The sequence below is a fragment of the Mytilus californianus genome, unplaced genomic scaffold (genome assembly GCF_021869535.1).
Source record: "Mytilus californianus isolate M0D057914Y unplaced genomic scaffold, xbMytCali1.0.p SCAF_22, whole genome shotgun sequence".
In the NCBI taxonomy this organism is placed as follows: domain Eukaryota; kingdom Metazoa; phylum Mollusca; class Bivalvia; order Mytilida; family Mytilidae; genus Mytilus; species Mytilus californianus.
The window spans coordinates 1349918-1366110 of NW_026262671.1; the positions used below are offsets into that span (position 1 = coordinate 1349918).

A 16193-nucleotide genomic window follows, 5' to 3' on the forward strand; every position below is an offset into this window, starting at 1 on the left:
AAGTTCGTGGAATAACGGAAACACAAGTACAATAAAAAATATGTTCAGATTTATCGCATCTTATGTGAGTTGATTGAAATTACCTAATCTGCTTAACATGTGAAATAATTGCCACTCTTAAATATCTTGTTGTTTTCGTTCATTGACAAACGTTATATAGGAAATATGACTTTCCAATTTAAATAAAAATCTTTGTAAAGAATATTTGATGGTAACTTTGAGAAATCCCAAATTCTGATGAGAACTAAGAACCCTTCAATTTAAAAGATATATGCAATGTCAAATCAACCAATACCTGGATACCTAAATAAAGGCAACAGTAGTATACCGCTGTTCAATAGTCATAAATCGATTAAGCGAAAACAAATCCGGGTTACAAACTAAAACCGAGGGAAACACATCAACTATTAGAGGAAAACAACAGAACAACAGAAACACTGAACTGCAACCAAAACAAACGCCAACACATATAGAAACGGACTATTTGATAACAACTGGCATTTTCCCGACATTTTAAGAAAAAATGATGGGTTAAACCTGGTTTTATGGCTAGCCAAACCTCCCGCTTAAATGTCAATGGTAAAAAAACTGCTAAAATGACAACACTACGTGATAGGAATACAATACAAATAATCTTAAAAACACTCAGGACTCAGAAATACATAAATAAATAGCATAACAGTACATTACAACATGTAAACAGCAGATTACCAACGAACACCTCCCCTGAATTTACGACACATCTGGACACCACAAACGAAGTATTAACTGCACGTCACATGAATGACTCAACGCCACAAAAAAAGACGTATTTTTTGTGACGTTTATATTATCACAGCTAAATTTCTAGAAATAAATAGACAGTCTAAAATGTAAAAAGATTACAAAATAATGCTCCAGTTTTGTTTTTATTTCATATAATATCTTGAAAGACATTGATATCTTTATTTATATCACTGATTAAAAAAAGTTCAGACTTGGAAAGTTTCTGAACCGGAAAGTAGGCGATTCTGCTTCACAGTAAAATTGTTTCCCAAAATGTGAATGATCTTCCTTCCTATACCCCAGTTCCAGACTGAAGGAACACATCTCGTTGTCGTTTTCCATTCTGTAAATGAAATTTAATTTTCGACTGTCAATCAGTATACTCATTCTCAGCGGCAATTATTGATGTAAAATATCAAACAAACATCGATAATTCTTATCCTCCTAAATGTGATTCTAACATTCGAACTAAAAATCAACGTTTTTAACAAAACTGACATATAATTGTTGTACGCTACTAGATTCCAAGGGGTATGCTGACACATAAAACAAATAAATGTATACCCTATGTAATAAGTATGTACTGAAAGAAATATGTCTGTCAAATTCTGTGAACACATTCTGTGATATAGAAGTGTTATGGGTAGATTTGTATTTCGCCATTACTGGTATTTAATAGAAACGTGAAAATTTGTAAACCCATATTTTCGTACAAGTATATTACTGGATTTTAATGAATCTCCAACAACATATTCATATTCGGATAAATATTATGACATACAAATTGAATATTCAATATACTGTGGATTTATTATTATTCGTTGGATACCAATTTTCGTGGGTTTCGTGAGTACAGGTGAACCACGAATTCAAATGTTCAACGAATAACATATTTGCAATTAGCTTTGTATACAGAGATTTGCAAAACGACGAAATCAAATATCCACAAATATGCAAGTTTTCAGTAATCAACGAAAATTGATTTCCACGGAAATAAAGGAATCCACAGTATTTTACCAATGTAAATGCAGTGGAGTACATCTTTGAACTATGCCAACTTGGGTTTAGAACCAGCTCATTGTTGTTTTTGTGACGTGTTTGCATCTAGTGTGAGGGTTGTGGTCTTGATATTCCTTGTATTCAAATAGGATGTGCGAATTTGTTTACATGTAGCCATGTTGGGTTTTTAACTGGCATATTTAAAGAACGGCTTTGTATTTTGTACAAGTTGGTTCATATGGTAATTGCATTGACATGTATTTACTTATTCAAGTATGCTTTAAACAATAACCAGTGTGCATTCAGGTGTACAAATGTATCCATATAGTTGCTACACTAAAAACTATGTTTACAAACGTTTATCAAATTTGCCAACCTTTATAAGGAATCATACATTTAAGAAAAGTTCAACAAGTAGACTTAATTACATGAAATGTTTGAAATGACATAAGTGATAAAACATTAATCAGATATAATAATAACTCAAAATCATAAATGTGCATTTTTGTCAAGTTGTACATGGACAGCAAATTAGAAATTCAAAGAACAAACCATAGATATAGAACACTTAACAACATAATCATGATAATATATACAGTGTTGTTAGCACTTGCTTAAATAATATGTTGTTTTTAAAAACGAATCTTATGCTGATCTTATAATTTCTATTTATTGTAATGACAAGAATTTTAATCATATTTCAAGATAGACATCATAGTTATCGTCTACACAGCTAAACTGTTGAAATTTGTAAAGGTTACGTTGTTATATTTGTTCTTGAACCTAATGCAGGACATTAATTTATGTTTTGTAACAGTTCGCTCTTGTGAGTGGATGGCAGTTATTGATTTAAAAAGCTGTTCAATTAATTTGATTATTTATGAATAGTACGCAACATTCAGGCTTCTCGTGACGTCAATTATGCATAGGTGAAAATAAGAAAAGCTTGAAATAACGCGTTACGCCATGGTTGTAGTACATGATTAAATAGAAGAACTGAATGATTCTTATTCGTAATTTGATATGGTCGTGAATTCATTGACCGTTCCCACATATCTTAGTACGAAGTGCTTCAACGCTTTATACAAAATGTGAATCTATGGAAAAAATGTAAAATGAACAAAATACCATGAATGACGAACTCTAAGAAATCTGAAAACCGAAAGTGCCTTCAAAAATGGCAAAATTACAAGCTCAAACAAATCAAACGAATGGAAAACAACTGTCATATTTCTGAATTATTAAAGGCATTTCCTGATGTAAAAAAGTGGATTAAACCAGGTTTATAGCTAGCGGAACCTCTCACTTGTATGACAGTCGAATACAATTATATTATACTGACAGCAACTTGTGACCAAAACAATCAGACATAATTAATAGGTATAGATTTCATAAAAGGGGTAAAGCAGTCAATATCGTGGTATAATCTTTATCACTATCAAAATTTTATAACAAAGAAAAAACTAAATGACTTGTAGACACTCTAAAGACCGTCTTACCGTGTTTATATATTCCAACTCGTTCGATATGCCCATGTCTTTAGTTATGTTTAGGATTTTAATGAGTGTAATCTATATATTACTAGTAAATTATTAACTTGATTGAGTCAGGGATTTCGTTACCACAAATAATTAAAACCTTTACTTAATCCTAAGATACAAAGATTTGGTCTGCAAGCTTAGCTGTACCTGTAGACAACTTATTTCAAACGGAAAAGCACATCCGAATTTTTATGGTGATGCTGAAATACGAGCCCGGAAATTCAGATACGATCCCGGTAAACGTAAAAATCCTTGAGATAAACTTATTCTAAAAGGTTACCTATTCAACACTGTAATTAATTCCTGGCATATTGTTTTTTTTCAAATTTGGTGTAAATATTGATTTTGTTATCAGTAAATTAAAACCATACTAAATATTACACATATGTACTGTCACGGGGCTACAACCTGGCGATACTTATAGATTGGCATTGCACACGTTCATGTTTTTCTCTGACTGTTATTAATATATTTATACATAATCCATTGGATGGATGTCGGATGTTTACTGTTTGAAATTTTAGTCTTAGATACATGATTTTTTCATAAGTTGTTATTGACTTTGAAACAGCTGTTACTGTACTCTCAGATCTGTACTTATTGCCTTTTTGTTTTTGGGATGTACAAGTACCCGTTCACGTCGTGTTTTGTATTTCTATTTGTATCCATCTAATGAGTTAAGCCTTTTTCAACTGATTTTTTTAGTTTGTTTTAAATATTGTACTGTGACACCCCTGTCCCAGGTTAGAGGAGGGTTGAGTGCTCACATACATGTTTAACCCCACTACATTATGTATGTGCCTGTCCCAAAACAGGAGCCTGTAGTTCAGTGGTTGTCGCTGGTTCATGTCTGTCATATTTGATTTTCAGACACACTTTTGTTATAAATAAGGCCGTTAGTTTTCTTATTTGAATTGTTTCATAAGTTTCATGTCGGAGCCTTTTATAACCGACCACACGGTATGGGTTTTTCTCGTTGTCGAAGGCCGTACGGTTGCCTGTAATTGCTTACATCCACTTCATTTGAACTTTGGTGGATAGTTTTCGCATTGACAATCATACCACATCTTCTTATTTTTATAAAGCAGATAAGCAAAAATGAAAGACAGGAATAAAAAAATGACAATAGCACAATACTATAAAGGTGGCATGTATGAATACCGAGCAATGCCAAAAGAATGATACCAAAAATTGACTAAACAGTAAAGGGTAAAAATATACAAAGACAATTTCTATGTACATATGACTAACAGCATTTTCGGTTATTATGCAAATTTCCATTCATTTAAAAGTTATTGATTGTTTTTGTATAATCTTACCCAAAATGAATATCCTTTGCATTTGAATTGATGTAAAGACATCTAGCAGCCTAAAATTAGATATAAAAAGATGAAGCACACAAATGAGAATCATTAGTTAAAAAAAGTTAAATAAAAAAAACATAACCAGAAGATAAAAGACATTCCTAAATGCTTGAAAATTCAATGTAAGATTATTTTTAATTTTTCATTATTCCTTATAACTGTTAGACTTTATAATAGTATACAGCTGTTATTATACAGCACGAAAAAGACAAATGATACGTGTTTTATGAATAAATTTGAATATGAACTTTCAAAGACAATTTATTTGGTGGACAGAATTAATAAACTATTTAGAATACCAAAAATAGGTTTTAACAGAACACATTCATTGATTTAGCATCATTGATCATCATAAACCGTTGGTGATATCGGAGGATCTGGAACGGTAAGCAGATTCAGTTCTACATATGAAACCCTTTGGGCTAGTCACATAAATGCAACCCCGGTGATAATTCTCATTCGGTTGGTCAGCTTTGAGGGAAAAAGGACGGGGTTGTGCATGTTGTGATAACGAATTTTGTAAAATATCCATCATCTGTGATGGCGTCCGTAAAATTTTCGTAAGTTTAAGGCTACTTTGTTAGCATCAATCCTCTACCAATGAATCATAATAGGAAATGTATGTTCTAAAATATCGTATCGACGGGGATATACAATTGAGAATGGAAATATGAAATGTGTCAAAGAGAAAACAACCCGACCAAAGAGCAGAATACAGCCTAAGGCCACCAATGGGTTTTCAACACAGCGAAAACATCTCGCACCCGGAGGCGGGCTTCAGCTGGCCCCTAAACTGTATATGTATATAATGTTTAAAATATTCTCGCAAATGGATAAAAAGACTGCAAGTTTTATCAATCATTTAAAGTCGATTATATAGCATCTTGGTTCAGCGCGTGAATTTTAGTGGTTTCAAATTAAAAACTAGTTATGCTTAATTTGCAGTTAGTCACATGATCAAAAGGGTGCTTGTTTTAAAATCAATATTTTAACGGTTTGCATCTTCTTGTGAAAGTGTGGCGAAAGATACCAGATGGACATTCAAACTCATAAAACTGACAACGCCAAGGCTAAAAAAGAAAAAAAAACAGATACAATAGTACACAAAAAAACAACATAGAAAACAATTGACTAAGCAACACGAACCCCACAAAAAAACTTAGGGTGATCTTGGGGGTAAATTAGTCATTCCTATAATAGATGTTATTTTTTGTCATTTGGACAAACAAGACCAAACAAATGTCATACCCTTCATGTGGTTGCAAACAACTCAGGGCTACCTTTCACAAATGTTGAAGAGACCATGCATGAGTTATCTTATCAACGAACTAATAGAGACCACCAACTTTGAGAATCGGTGTCGATATATGATTGATGATACATGTGATATGCAACTATCAAATGAAGGCGCAGCGGTAATTGTAGTCTCCCCATAGAAAGTCAGTCGATATTTGAAATCGTCATATATTACTAACCAGTATATCCCCATGTTCTAATCGTTTTGGTCCTCCAAGTACTTCATACCAGTTCTTAAAAAATAAAAAAATAGAAATTCAAAGAAAGTTGTAATTACAGGATGAAAAGTTACGCAAATGTATTGCAGCATGTAGTTAATCATTACTATAAAATTCGGAATAGGCGTAATATAAAGTGTTTTTTTCTCTCTCTTTTTGATATTAAGAACGAACTTTTACGAATCATTAACATTAATAACATGATCTTGTAAATCAATTGTTAACTGAAATGACATTAACAGTACTATTGTTTTTGCACCAGATGCGCATTTCGTCAATAAATGTCTGTTAAGTAAAACGGTTATTTTGATTTTAAAAGCTCAGAAAAGACTGAAAATTAATTATTAAGTTATTTTCAGACTTTAATTATTATTTAAGACTAATCTACTCTGGTAAATTCAGTACTTGTCAGACACTTCGCTTGCAGTTAATTTTAGATCTGTTAATTCTATGTTCAGATGTTCTGTAGGTTTTTCTTTGTCACCTGTGTAAAACGAGATTTGGATTTGCCGGAAAAGGTACTGAACAGTGATGAATTGGCCGTAAGCAAAACGTCTGAACCCGTATTGAATTTAAAACAAGAAAATATCTAAACATGACATAAAGTCATATGATTTTTTTTCAAAAGTTGAATATGTTTTATATAGCTGAATAGCTATGTTTTACTATTAAACAAGTATTAATGAACTTTACAAAAAATAAATAAACATCCTTAATCTTATTTAAATCTTCAGAACTGTACTGCTATCAAATTATCGTCTTCATGTTCTCTAATTCAGCAATATTATGTTCCGTATGAAGTTACCTTAGACACGAGATTCCTCGTTAGAACTTTGCCATCCGCACCAATGCGAGAGCAAAATGTATTTAAACGTGTTTAAAGAATGTAATCAAACGTGCTCTTGAAGGTAAATAGTGTTACAGTAAACATGTAATTATTCGCAGGAGTTTTAATTTCTACATTATCGCGGAAAGACCGGAAATGCAAAAATTAAAACTTCCATAAATAGTTCAGGGAAAACTGATTCAAAGTATGAAGACCATTCGGTAACGTATAGCAATTGAATAATCGCTCGATTACCTCATTTGATTTCCAGGTGCTCCATGATTTTGAGTTGATTGTATATCAAGGTTACGATCAGGTAAACTTCAGCATCAAACACGAACGTTAATAAGTAGCTTAAGTTCGTAAGTACATTATAGAGTTGTAATAAAAGTAAACAATGTACATAGAGGATGTAATACAAGCGAAGAGCTTTATCTATCTCCTTAACTTTAGCAAAAACAATATAACTTTTGGCACATTCAGGAATTTCACACGACAATAAAAGTACCAACAAACATTAAATTCTTCAATTATCTGTAATAATTAGCTGCTTTGAATGCAAGCTAAATAATTAGAATTGACACAATACCTTTGTCTTAGCCTGAGATAGAGCACTTCCTAGAAGTATCCACGTTCCATTTCTTATTAGAAATGCCTCCACATGAAAACCTTAACATGATCAATGCAAAAAATTTCAACGTTACTATTAGTTCTAAATAAAAGTAAGTTTTGATGTTATGCGAATCTAACTTAGTTAACTTACTTTGTAGCTTGTCAAATGCATGTGAATTTTTTTTTCTAAACACCCTCTGTCTTAAATAATGCGTGATTACTTATATTTGCACTATTATTTTGACCATTTTCCCTTTCTGCTCGATTAAAAATATATGTGTACATTTATCAGAATTACAAAAGCTCCATTGGAAACATTGACATGGCATGATAGCGTACAAATATCAAAATCATCGGAGTGAGCGCCATCGAATTAACCATCTGCACGACAATTGCCGTTAAACATGTGTCGAGAAATAAATATATATAAGTATAATGAGAGATGTTCTGTTTTATTTAATATAATACATATTAAGTATAATGAATATCATCGTTTTACCTTAAACGTGTCTTATATGTCAAAAGATCGATCTCCTCCTTTTGGATTTCTAGTTACATGCTTTCAGCTGATGTTTTAATCAACGTTCTGCGCACATGTGCAATCGTATTCAATTCAAGTCAATTCATAAGTTGCATGCATATTATAAAAATGAGGTCAACACAGTATTGACTTCCAAGTAAATTGTTATTTAATATTCCGTTTTCGTAAATGTTTGAACTTATACATTGTTATACTGTCGGAATCCTAGCTAATGGCTTAACATATTGTCGGAAGAAAGAAGAAAGCATTTTTTATTCTATTCATTATCAAATGCCACAAAATTGTTTAATCTTACCCGTCTATTTCGTTTCATAAAAGGAATTAAATTATGGCAAAAAAAAGTTAGTAAGAAATTTGAGAATATTCCAATGTGTACATACAAGACTGTTTATGTTTTATGATCTTTTGTGATAATCAACCAATGAAAAAGTAGATACTGTAACATTTAATTGAAAGTAGATCACAGAAAATTAAGTTAACAAAACGTGAAACGAACACTGCATAATGAATAGCATGCATTTTTCTTAGCTTATGCTATACAAACCTATATGATGTGTGTGTACTCGATAACGGTAAGCTTTTGCACTAGGCAATTCCCATCGACACGCAACATTTGTCAGAAACCCTGAAATAGAACATAAGTGCCAAGCATATTTGAAGAATAATATAATATAATATTGTAAAATGTACAACTTTTCCTATTAATCGGGCAAAATAGAGACACAATCTGTATGAAAAAGGCTAAAAAAAACGTATAAGAGAAAATATGGGTATAGGTCAAGGATTCTATTTCCGAGAAAACACACTGTTCCGAGGAACTTTTTAATAGATATTTACAGTAACGAGAGTTTCATCAAGATTCCGTCCCCCTTAGTATTCATAAGTTCCGGAGATAAAAACAATGTCTTATGAATTTATATATTCAGTTATTATGCACTTGAAAACACTGATCGAAGATAACTGGCATTCAATTTCAAACGCAAGACGCCAGTTTCGTTAGTTCACTAAATCATAATTTTGGCCATTAACATCAATATTTTTTTAAACTTCGATAATAGAATAATAATTTGATGAAAACTTATATGTAATAATGTCCAATTCTTTCAGTTAAGAATTGTTTCAACGATTTGCATCCTTTGTGATGTATTTGTGATGTCATACATATTTGTGAATTTATTTTAAACTATATTGTCTGTATAATATGGCAACACTTTATGACAGTTTAAATTTTGAAAGTGTCGTTGTGTTCCGCAAAAGAACAAAGTGCAATAATCATTCAATAAATGAACTAAAATATGAATAAAGAACATTGAAAAGATGGATTCATTAACCATTTTAGTAAAGCATGACCTTGTTCAATGCCACACTGCAATATCTCAAAAACTATATTGGTGTCATAAAAATCACACAACATTGATGATTATTGCCCCTTTACGTTACGTTAATTAGTTTTCTCTTGTGAAGTTCCTTACTAATGTCAGCATCCAGTAAGACTTTATTCCTACGGCATGCATTTGTTCTGGAGTTTGGCATATGTGTTCTTCTATATCTTTAGTTCATTGTTCAATAATATTGCACCGTCCCATTTTTATAACTCATACTGTTGTTATCCATTCGTTTGATGTGTTTGCGTTTTGATTTTGTCATTGATTAGGGACTTTCCTTTTTGGATTTTCCTCGGAGTTCAGTATTTTTGTGATTTTACTTTTTACCTTTAGATGTGTTACTTGGGATATATCCTCTGTTACCAATCGTATACAATTGGAATTGATACCGAGTCCTAAAATGAATCGATAATATTTCATATTTGGATCGACACATTTGATGATAAATTCTACATTTGATGTTCACGTTTTTCATATACGCATAAAATGAGAAATGCTTTCAGAAAGTATAAGGCCAATGGTCGTAATAAGTGGTCATCACAGATCAACAATGATCAATCTAAGTACTTTTTTCATCAGCCAATGTGTTTTTTTTTTTCACTGAATCAAACAGGAGTATGATAAAGGGTATTGATCAAAACGGTCCCCATAATGTACAGAAGATAAAAAGGGAGTTGATCGTCAGAAACTTATTTGAATAGACGATTTTTTGTTACTTCCACAATATAAAACCTTTCTTTCATCGGGAAACAATATCATTTCAAGATAACTCAGACAGTCAAACATTTTAAACGGATTGAAGAAAGGTAAAGCTGAAAAAAAACATTCGTACTAAATCATACATGACTGAGTACACAATCATTAGCGCGTTCGAATATTGAAAGATAATATGTTTTTCTGTAATTGTGTCTGGATGCAAAATTTACTGCATGTACAGTTAGAACTGGTTTACGCGTTATACTATGGACATAAGATATTGATTCGGTGACCACGATAAACGATTTAAAAAAAACTAGCAGGTTTGCAGGTTACCAAATGGTTCGGCAATCAATGTTCAAATTATTTCAGTCTGTATGTGCAAAATCAAAATTGGCTCATGCATATATATTAAAGATTTTAAAGTTGTTGACTTTATACTTCTGTTTAAGGGCTGTAAAAAAATTAGTAAACACAACATTAAGATTTGAAAATTATTATTCAGGAATGTAGTAGTTATTTCAACTGGTTTATTTAAGCTGTGATTTTAATACAAAGACCCATTAATAGTTAATCTTAAAATATTTCCCAATTATTGTTAAATGCTCATTTTCATCAATGTTGAACGCCGTATGGTGACAAATAGTGGCTCACTTCAACTTCATCTGGTATTTTGTGAACATTTGTTATATTGGTAATCATATCACATTTTTTGTATATAGTCTGTTCGATCCTTAAAATAAATAAATCTGATTTGAGGGCGGGAATTTCTAGAACCTGTTTCGTGAATATACTTTGTCATGTAGTCATTCTTTTATGTAACGAGTATTTCAAAAAACAGAAGTGATAATCAATCATACTACTTTCGGTTACCTTAAATGTGGTAACATTGATATGCGTTGTATTACATAAATCGCTGCAGGATTCCAATTTTTGTCAAAATAACAGAACTAAAAACGACTGACATAAAGGTGGGAGTTATGCTGGCTATAAAACTAGGTTTAACCAAACATATTATTCGGAAAATGCTTGAAGCAAGTCAGGAATATGGCAGTTTTACTTTTGTTCCTTTGATTGATAGCGTTTGATTTTGTTTATTGTATTTTGTTATGGACTTTCCCTTTCAAAATTTAATATGGAGTTCAGTATTTTTGTTTATCTTGTTTACTAATGGTAAACAAGAAATAATTGCATAAGTTTGTCGGAAAGCGTAATTTGATATCGGCGATATTACCGGGATGTTACATTTCAATAAGATTGCGAATTTAAAGCGTGATAGAATCAACTGGTATTTCAAAGCTTATGAATGCATGTAGTTTGGTAGAAAAAAAATCATCAAATATACCAGATTTAAAATTTTCTTGGTCAAATTCCATCTACAAAAGACTCTTAGAGACACTTGGTGTTTTGTAACGTCTTGAAACGGAAATATTTCTCAGTCTTTTCGAGTACGACTTCCGATTATTTTTACTGTTTCATTTCCGTTGATCAATCATCAGAATGCAGACGATTCTAGAGCAAGAATAGTTAAACTGTCTGATTTATTCTTCCCAGCTACTTTATATTTACTAGATAAAATTAACTGTAATAGCATAAGATTAAGTACTTGGACGAGAAATCAGAAATACATCAAACAATGTTGACAAAAAAACCATCGACATCGTGAATGCGAAATGACAAGTTCAGAGAGAAATTTCTGTATCTTCATGATCTTCTTCACGGTAAGTTTCTTAATTTAAACGCAGATTTAAAATCATTTAATAAAAGTGGTATGAACTGGCTGTTCCTGTATTGGCCCTGTTATAGATTCTCGATCAGCTGTATTGGCCCTCGACTCTTCGATTATCGGGTCTAATACACCTAACCTCGAATCTATAACAGGGCCAATACAGAAACAGCCAGTTAATAACGCTATAATATTAACTGAAAAAACTTGTCGTCACTCATTTAATATTTAATCAGCGTTATTTGTATTTCAAAAAAAGAGAGAAACCAAGAAGATAAATAAAAAAAAACGTAAATAAAAACAGACAACGTTATCATGGTGAAAAAAACGACGAAAAGTCAAATAACTAATTACACTGAAAACAAAGAACAAAGCAACACGAACCCCAACAAAACAAGTAGTAAAGTTTTAACGCAGATGCTCCACTTGTTGTGACTGTCGTGTGAACAAAACATTATGAACGTGTAAAGTAATTGAAAAAAAATTAATTCAAATCAAAACACAAAAGAGTAGACGACTTATATATATCCACGCTTTTGGGCAAATTCCAATGCATTCTTAACTCGCGTTTAGAAGAAGGCCAGATAAAACAATAGTAAAATGCATACTTGGCTAAAGTAAACGCCAATAATAACTCAATAAAAAAACTTGTGTACAATTGGATTACGTAAGGAAGATTATCGATAAGAATATACTAGTAACAGAAAAACTTGATACACATGTTAACTGTAGGGTGCGAATATGAACAAAGTACATGCCAATCAAAGGTGAACCTCCAAAACAAATTCCTATAAAGAAGAAATTAAATTGAAAGTACAAAATATCATGTCAGAACATTTTTTTTAGGGAGACATTGCGTATACAAACAGGAGATGGAAGGTAAAATGAATTGACTCTCCGTCAATATCAACTGCCAACTTCAGAACGTGGGGGCCAAAGGAAACGACTGGATTAAATGTATGATTTTGATAGAAAGGGTTCTAAAATTTAAATATGCAGAAAATTATTAAAATCTTATAGAAATGGTATAATACTAAAAACACAACAAAGACTATATAATACAAATCTAAGTTTTATAAAAAGCCTCAACCAAATAAAAGTTTTGATTTAGTTATTTTTTTCCAAAACCAATTACATATTAGAGCATTGCCTTAGAGATCGTTTGGGTTGCTGTCTCATACGAGTTTATCTGTTTTATTCGTACGGTGATATTTAATTGTTCAATTAAACGTCACAATTAAATTGAAAAAAGACACAATGTATACCAAAGCGACAAAACATAATCATAAGTTACAGAAAACAGGCAGTACACTACAATAAAAAAAAAACGAAAATACAAACACTGAACTGCAAAATTAAGATAGAGTATGGTCAAGAACCTGACCGATGTTCGAAATCTCGTAAATTGATTAAGAATGGACAATGCAAGTTAACAATAAAAACCGAGAGTGATCAAAAAGGGTATTCAAAATCTTTTATTAGTTAAAAATGACGTTTGTAACCAAGATTGAAAGATGAAAGAAATATATACTTACGGATAATCAGAAAGTTGGAAAACAACTTTGGCAGCAGGTTTGGTCTGGTCTGGAAATAATCATTGATATAAAAATGTTAAGCCAATGGTATTTTTCATTTAATTCATTATACATATTAACCTGTTATTTCATTGTTATTCTTGTGGAATGAAATAAAATTATTATTACTAAGGAAACAATTTTTTTGGCCTTGTTTAAATCCCTTTTTCCTCGTATGATTATACGCGTTGCTTGCTTCTGTCATAACTTATAAATCAGATAGATGATTGATGCGTTTTGAACGTTCACTTTTAATAAAATGTAAAACTTCGGTTTTTATGTCAACAGGCACTGATGATCCTAGACATATTTCCCTTTTGTGTATTATTTACTCTTTTATTACGTTATTGATTTTGTTTTTTAGCGGTTTGGTTTTCGAGAATATTTCCAGCCCAGTATTGTCAACTCCTACGCTGACAGGAAATACCGTTGATTCTTTAAGGTTTTTTTTATATTCTATTCTAATCAAAGTGGAAAAAAGAAAACACGAAGGTGTTTATAATCCCAGGCATAGATTGCTTTGGCAAAAAAGGCATAATTGTGTTTCGAACATTTTAAATTTTAGTCATCCACCAATTCGTTATTAATTTGCTTTTCTAATTATTTTTTTTTAGTGCACCACTTATTGTATAGACCAGACATTCTATTTAAATCATACATTGAATATATCTTTTTCAATTGATTAAATTTGAAGTAAATTGCAGTCAAAGCAGAATAGAAAGTACTTATTGTAAGTATTCACTATCGTCTGCAAACAAAACAGCATACATTTTGTGTTGAAAAACCTAACCATAAATGTGCATATGTTTTGTATATATATATATTACATGCTTACTTGTTTGCTTAGTTGTATAATGCAGCTGCAATACCAAGTGTTTCATTCGGGTTTTTGAGCCTACCTCAATCGACAAATCTAAATTTGAAATATACAATGCAGTCCTTCATAAATAGATTTTTTTCAAAGTAATGAATAAAATCATCAAAGATAAAAAGAAAAGGCAGTAATTACCATGCGTTTACACATCAACTCCTGTTGAAACTTAGATTTTCATCGAATGTTTGAAACAATAATATCTACGCTACGGACACTGAGAATGAAAAATAAAAAAAAAAACACATTTCGGGGTATATGGTACAGTAATGGGTCGATCTCTCTAATTGACTTTTTATCACCAACATAGACACAACTAAAATGCAACGAATTGCATATTAACCTAGCCGATCATATATAAAGCAACTGTTATACTGTCCGAGATTAGTTGCCAATGACGCACATGCACGCAATACACATGATATCACAACAAAGTTCCGTACTTGTGTCTTTTTTATACACTACAAAGCATAAGGAATCGTTATTTGTTAGACATGCAATTTACTCAAATTTGAAAATGATATTGTATATGAAGATGGGTTTTTTTTCTCTTCAAAAATGAAAAGAAGAATACCGATCTTATCTGTTACTATGCGTCCCATTTATGAAACAGACGTCGGTTGCTTAACGTCCAATGGCAAATGTTTCGTGCATGTTCAAGACGAAAACACAATAATAACACATTTTGTGAAAAATACAATAGGTAGGTCCTGTAAAAGATGCCGTTCTGGATGAAATTTTGACTGCCATGGAAATGAGAGTAATTTGGATAGGGACAGAGGTGATCCTTAGCAACAGGCCACCTACGAACCACTCAAAGAGTTGTTACATTGTGTCTTAATGAAAAAAGAGCGTGACACTCTCTCTTTACGAGGAATCGGATTTAACGTCCCCATTATGACCGGTTTCGGCTGCGTACTTGTAAATCCCGCTAAGCCTAACGGACGTCAAACTTTGTCAAGGTTAAAACTGCCGGTCAGAAGAAGACCAAAAGTTACAATATTTCTATTCCCCAGTTACCCTTGGGGCCTTTATTACTTGAAGTTCACCGATAACAATTGATATTGCTTCTTATGTATCATTCCTTTTTCAGAAGCCTTTCAGTAGCAAGGAATTTAATTTGAATTTGTCTCATACCAATCTTATAGAGATGTTTTGTTTTTATTTCAGAAAATTATGATACTCTATATCATTCAATCGTGTTCTATGCAACGAATTAAAGTACATAATGAAATTTAAAGACAAATTACTTGAAAAAGTTCAAAACCCAGTTATCAACTTTTTAAATCTGATATAAAATTTGTTAGTTTTACTTTTTTTGAAGTCGGTTGATTTTGCAAGCAATATTTTGGTTTCTAAACTTTAGATAATGAAATTTATACTAACCGTTTGGAAATTTAAAGTCATGTTTATCCACTGTGTATTTATCCCAACCTCCAAATCCAGCTGATGCGCCGACACAATTACTGCCTTGTGTAATCTTACATCCCCTATAAAAAGAACTAAGCTCTGTGATATGTATTATACAGTAAAAAAATGAAGTTAAAAGGGTATCACAAAAAACAAACGTCAATTTCAATACAATAAAAAAATGTCAATATTCTCATGTTTGCTTAATATTTCAATATTTCCTTTCTTTACACTAATTGTTAGAATTTGTACATCTTTAACATTTTTTCCTTACCGTGGATTTCATTTGATTTATTTATTAAAAAAGAAGCGAGAGATCGATCCTAAAGGGATAATCACAATCCCAAGAAATAAAAGGAACTGACAATG

At 31.7% G+C, this 16193-nt stretch overlaps 1 long non-coding RNA gene across 1 annotated transcript; it reads right to left on the minus strand.

Annotated features, from left to right (window-relative positions):
- Positions 1-935: 935 nt before the first annotated feature.
- LOC127732078 (uncharacterized) lies at positions 936-15894 on the minus strand. The gene is made up of 8 exons (XR_007996049.1): positions 15801-15894; positions 14379-14456; positions 13505-13553; positions 9875-9942; positions 8707-8787; positions 6145-6198; positions 4625-4674; positions 936-1108 (listed from the first exon to the last, which is right to left on the minus strand). It is a non-coding gene; the product is annotated as an uncharacterized LOC127732078 (long non-coding RNA).
- Between the last annotated feature and the right edge of the window lie 299 nt (positions 15895-16193).